Source organism: Malus sylvestris, chromosome 11 (genome assembly GCF_916048215.2).
Source record: "Malus sylvestris chromosome 11, drMalSylv7.2, whole genome shotgun sequence".
Lineage (NCBI taxonomy): Eukaryota > Viridiplantae > Streptophyta > Magnoliopsida > Rosales > Rosaceae > Malus > Malus sylvestris.
In genome coordinates, this window is record NC_062270.1 from 22,815,456 (window position 1) to 22,821,780 (window position 6,325).

The window sequence follows — 6,325 nt, forward strand, 5'->3', positions numbered from 1 at the left end:
ATAGAAGATGGAGAAATCTTGAAGAAAATCTACAATGCACCCGGCTCATTCATCTTTTATCTTCACTTGGACAAAATATGTACGCTAACATCATATGTATGTTCAACATTCATTGAATGTAGTAGGTTGTTCAAGTCAAGCCAAATCTAGACATCAAACGAGGCATGCTCCATGGATGCTCCTTCTAAAGAAAGTCGTTTTCATCCAATAATGGATTAAACTTGAATGTAAGAATATCATATGTTGTTTTTACATTCAAGTGATGATTTATTTATATGAATAAGTGCATAGGTTGAAGACAATTTTCAACCACCAAAACAATTCACCTATTATAGTTAAAATTATCGATGGTTTTCGATTATGACATGTGTCATAATCTAGTGAGCTAGGTAGTTATAAGGATTACTTAATGGCTAAGTTTTGTAACTAGTATAAAAAGGTTTTGAGGATACGATTGTAATTGACTTTTGAGATTTCACAAAGAATTGTAATATTTCTTTCATTATTTCTCTCTCTCAGATCTTTTTGACTTCCATGGATAACCTTCATCAATACTGTTATCATGGTATCAAGAGCTTAGGTTTTTCATCGGGCCTGAGTCTCTGTGATAATCTGTGTTGATTTGTGTGGAATTCGACTATCTGAGTCAGAAATTTCAAGTCGGTGATTTCAAGTTGGCGAATTAGAGTTGGTGTTTGGGGTTTTGGCTCTGACGATTGTTGCGGTTCCGATTGTAGTTCTGATTGTGGTTCAGGTTCAGCATATTATTCTTTCGCTTCTCTCTTTCTCTGTATTGTGGATATTGAGTGTGTTTTGATGATGCGGCACGAAGCCATCTCTGCTTAAATACATAGATCAACCTTTGGATTTTGATACATCTTGCTGAATATACTATTTTTTGATGAAGATGTCTGCTATGGACGTTCTATGTTTGTTAGTTAAGATTATTTTTGCGAAATTAAGCACGAAGCTCTCTGGATTGTGCATCTAGGGCATGAAGCCCTAAATTTCTGACGCAATCGAAGATATTACTATTGTCTAAGTCTCTCGAGCACGAAGCTCTTCTTTGATACAGGCACAAAGCCGTTAGTTTGTGGATCTGTGTGGTTGTTTGAGCACGAAGCTCCTTCTTTGATATAAGCACGAAGCCTTTGCTTGTTCATCTGTTGTTTGGTTTTTTGTTGAAGACTACATTTATGTAATTTTGTCTAATTGGCATCTCAACCACTCAAGATTGATGGATTACTTGGTATCCTTACAATATGTTTAAATGATGAGAATTTTGCTAAGTGGTCATTCCAATTTAGGTCTGTTCTTGAAGGCTATGATTTGTTTGATTATTTTGATGGCACTAATGTGTGTCCTCCGAAGTATGTTATGTGTTTGGAGAAAGGGGTTACCAAGGAAATTACTGCTGCATACCGTGAATGGATTAAGGCAAACAAAACACTTCTGAGTTTGTTGATAGCTATTCTTGGTGATGAAGTAATTGAATACGTTGTGGGGAGTCAAACTGTTCATAAAGCATGGACTTATTTGTCAGATTGCTATGCTACTATGTCCTGAGCTTGAGTCAATCATCTCAAAACTAAGCTTTATACCATCAAAAAGGGATCTGATTCGGTGGAAAAGTATTTTCTCAGACTTAAACATCTTAAAGATCAACTTCTTGCTGCAGGAGAAACTGTTTCGGACAATGATCTCATTGTTGCATCGTTAGTTGGGCTACCGGCTGAATACAACATGATTAGGATTGTCATAGTTGCTCGTGAGTCTCCTATTACACTAAAAGAGTTTAGAGATCAACTTCTAAGTGCTGAGAAGACGACTGATGATCTACAATCATCTGCTATGTTTTCTATGGCTGGAATGTTCTCACAAGGGGAATCTTCTGCAATGGCAGCTAATTGCTCATGTCATCAGGGAGCGTCTTCTACTTATGGCAGTCAGCGTCAGTTTTATCCAGAAGAGTCTTCTTATTCATCTGAAACTCTTAACCTTTCGGGGGGCACTGGCTATGTAGGTCAGTTTCAGCGATTTAATGGTCCTGTAAACAATCACGGAAATGGATGTCATTCATATACTACTGGGCAAGTTTATGGAGGATCATAGTTCCACAACACAAACAATGGTGGAGGTTTTAATGGTTCCAAACAGAGATATAATGGAGGTGGCAATTTTAGATTTAATAATCGCAGTAATGGAGGGTTTTCTGGAACTTCTGGCAGTAATTATAAGGGTGGTTCATCAGGGGGTTCTTGGAATGGTAACATTGGACAGAAATTGCATATCATACCTAAGTGTCAAATTTGCAGCAAAAGGGGGCATACTGCACCTAATTGTTTCTACAGAAATGATCAACCATCTATTATTGCTAAAGGAATTCCTGAATGCCAGATTTGTGGCAAATGCGGACATACAACTTTGAATTGTTTCCATCGCAACAACTATGCATTCCAAGGTGCTCAACCACCTTCTTCTCTCACTGCTATGACTGCTAACTTTTCAGCTGATTTTATTTCTTAACAAGCTTGGATCATGGACATTGGTGCTACTCACCATATAACAAGAGACATGGCAGACCTTAATATGGTTACACCTTTTGAGGGAGATGAAAAGATTACTGTTGGCAATGGCGAATGTCTTTCTATCAAGAACACTGGTTCAACCTCTATTAAAACTTTGCCTAAACCCTTAAATCTCATTACTGTGTTACATGTTCCTGCCCTTGCTGCTAGCTTGTTATCTGTTTATACTCTCTGCAAGGATTCATTGTTTTGTTATTCTTGATGAGTATGGTTTCTGGGTGCAGGACAAGGCAACAAAGAAGGTTCAAATGAGAGGAAGGAGTAAATGAGGCCTCTACTACATTCCCAAGAGTTTATTTTTCATCTACAATAAGCTACTATAGCCCACTGTTTTCCTTGGACAGTTGGTGAAAACCTCATTGTGGCATCATAGACTAGGTCATCCTAGTAATGAAGTCTTGCATAGTATGCTTTCTTACTCTAAGGTTCCATATTCCTCATATGTAACTAGGCATGTTTGTGAGTTCTATTTAAATGGCAAGATGTCAAGGCAAGTGTTTTCTTCGAGTTCACATGTGTCTGTAAAACCTTTCGAAAGGATTAGTAGTGATATTTGGGGTCCATCACCGGTTGTATCAGTTGAAAGGTATAAATACTATGTTAGCTTCATTGATGATTGTACTCGATTTACTTGGATCTTTCCTCTTGTGTACAAATCTCAAGTCTATTCAGTGTTTGAACAGTTTTATGCTTTCATTAAAAATCATTTTCAAGCACCTGTGTGATATTTTCAGTCTGATAGTGGTGGAGAATTCATAAGTAATGCTTTTAAGAAATTGTTCAGATCTAATGGTATTGTTCACCTCATTTCTTGCCCTCATACCCCTCAACAAAATGGCATTGCTGAGAGGAAACATCGACATATTATTGAAATTGCAGTGACCGTAATGTCCACAGCTAAACTTCCTCATAATTTCTGGTTTCATGCCTGTTCTCAAGCCATTTTTCTTATCAATAGAATGCCCTGTAAATCATTAGCTATGCATTCCCCTTATTTCAAACTTTTTGGTTCACATCCTGAGTTGGGGTCCTTAAAAGCATTGCTGAGAGGAAACATCGGCATATTATTGAAATTGCAGTGACCTTAATGTCCACAGGTAAACTTCTTCATAATTTCTGGTTTCATGCCTGTTCTCAGGCCATTTTTCTTATCAATAGAATGCCCTGTAAATCATTAGCTATGCATTCCCCTTATTTCAAACTTTTTGGTTCACATCCTGAGTTGGGGTCCTTAAAAATATTTGGTACGGCTGTGTACCCAGATCTTAGACCCTATAGTACTACTAAATTAAAGCATAGAACAGAGCAATGCAAATTTTTGGGATATGTTTGGGGTATAAAGGTGTGGTCTGTTATCATCGAGGAAAACAGAAAATGTTTATTTCGAGGCATGTTATTCATGATGAAAAGGTGTTTCCCTTTCATATACCTATGGTTTCTGTTTCTTCTCAAGCACCTGTACTTGCTCATCATCCTATCATTGTGCCTGTTGTTTTACCTTCACCTCATGGACATTTTTATTCAGTTGCTTCTGCATCTGGTTGACATAATGCTACTGATTTTGATGTTATTGAAGAGGGTTCATCTACTGGTTCCGGGTATGAGAATATGTCAGACTCTGCTACAGGGTCATTTGCACAAAGGGCTAATAGTGCAGATGTGAGTTCATCTAACAGTTTTCTGGGCAATATGTCTTCTTCACAGTTCTCTTATTCTTCAGCTCCTACTTCTCATCTCAAACAACATACAGAACCTTTGTTGCCTGTTCATCATGCATCCTAGCTCGAAGTAATTCTTCTTATCGCTTCTTCTCATCCCACTGATTCAACTACATCTCTATCTTCTCATCCTATGCGAACAAGACTTCGTACAAGTGTGATTTCTAGGCAACATTATGGTACTGTGGCTGTGTTAGATTTTATAACTTCTCAGGTGTCTTCATTAGTTGATTCCAACCTTGATTCCTTCAACATGTCCAATGAAGTTGGTTTTAAAGGATATACTGTTGTTTTGAGCATAGTGGATGTTAATGAACCAACATCTTTCAAGGCTGCAGTGTCTCACTCTTATTGGCAAGAAGCTATGAAAGAGGAGTTCAATGCTTTACAAAAGTAAGACACTTGGGAGTTGGTACCTCCTCCTGCAAATAGAAATGTTAAAGGAAGCAAATGGGTTTACAAGATTAAAAAGGATAAAACTGGTGTTGTTACTCGATACAAGGCTCGGTTGGTGGCTCAAGGTTATAGCCAGGAACAAGGCCTAGATTATGCTGATACGTTTAGTCCTATGGTTCGTCATAGTACTGTTCGAATTGTTCTTGCTCTTGCTGCTGCACAAAAATGGCAATTACGTCAATTAGAGGTTAAAAATGCCTTTCTTCACGGTGATTTACAAGAAGAAGTCTTTATGAAGTAGCCACAAGGATTTCAGGATTCTGCTCAGCCTCACTATGTTTACAAACTTGTTAAGTCTCTTTATGGACTTAAACAAGCTCCTCGGGCTTGGAATTCTATGTTTACGACATATTTGCCTAGCCTTGGTTTTGATGTTTCCAATTATGATCCTAGCTTGTTTGTGAAACACCATGATGGTCATGCAGTTATTCTTCTCTTGTATGTGGATGGCATTATTATCACTGGCTCGGATTCTATTTTGGTGTAACAAGTTATTGACAATCTTGGTGAAGTTTTTGATATGAAGGATATGGGTCGATTGACCTTTTTCTTAGGCCTCCTATAAGGACAATGGTAATCTGTTTATTTCTCAATCAAAGTATGTTAAGGATTTGCTCAAGAAGGCTGCCATGGAGTCTTGCAAACCTTGTCTTACTCCCTGCAAACCATATACTCAATTATTCAAAGATGAAGGTACTCATATGTCTGATCCTACTTTGTTTCAAAGTCTTGTAAGAGCTTTGCAATACTTGACGTTTACTCGGCTCGACATTGCTTTTGCTGTGAATTATGCATGTCAGTTTATGTCCAATCCCACTGATGCACACTTCCATCTTGTCAAGTGTATATTCAGATATTTACAGGGTACTTTAGACTGTGGTTTAACATATTCCTCTGCAGATTCTTTGGAGATTCTGGCGTATGGTGATGCTGATTGGGCCTCTGATGTAAATACCAGGAGATCAACCATAGGTTATGTTGTTTTTTTTTTGGGTCTAATCCTGTCTCGTGGCAAGCTAAGAAGCAAAGTAGTGTTTCTCGGAGTTCCACTGAGGCTAAATATAAAGCCTTAGCTAATAACGTTGCAGATATTGCTTGGATTCGATTAATCTTAAAAGATCTCCATGTTTTCTTGTCACAACCTCCTTTATTGTATTGTGATAATGTTTCTACTCTTGCCTTATGTTCTAATCCTGTTTTTCACACAAGAATCAAACATTTGGACACAGACTACCATTTTCTTTGCGAAAGAGTTCAGAAAGGTGATCTTCAGGTGGAGTATATAGCTACTGCAGACCAAGTTGTTGATGTACTCACTAAAGGACTTCATGGTCCTGCTTTCATTGTTCCAATCTCAAACTGGGTTTTCCTGGTTGAGATTGAAGGGGGATATTGAGTGATATGGATGGTTTTAGATGATGACATGTGTCATAATCTAGTGAGCTAGGTAGTTATAAGGATTACTTAATGGCTAAGTTTTGTAACTAGTATAAAAAGGTTTTGAGGATAGGATTGTAATTGACTTTTGAGATTTCACAAAGAATTGTAATATTTCTTTCATTA

The 6,325-nt window shown here is 37.7% G+C and overlaps 1 long non-coding RNA gene across 1 annotated transcript; it reads left to right on the top strand.

The window, feature by feature from the left end:
- The first annotated feature begins 370 nt into the window (after window positions 1-370).
- Window positions 371-6,325, top strand: LOC126588188 (uncharacterized). Its single transcript, XR_007611355.1, has 2 exons — window positions 371-5,455; window positions 5,663-6,325. It is a non-coding gene; the product is annotated as an uncharacterized LOC126588188 (long non-coding RNA).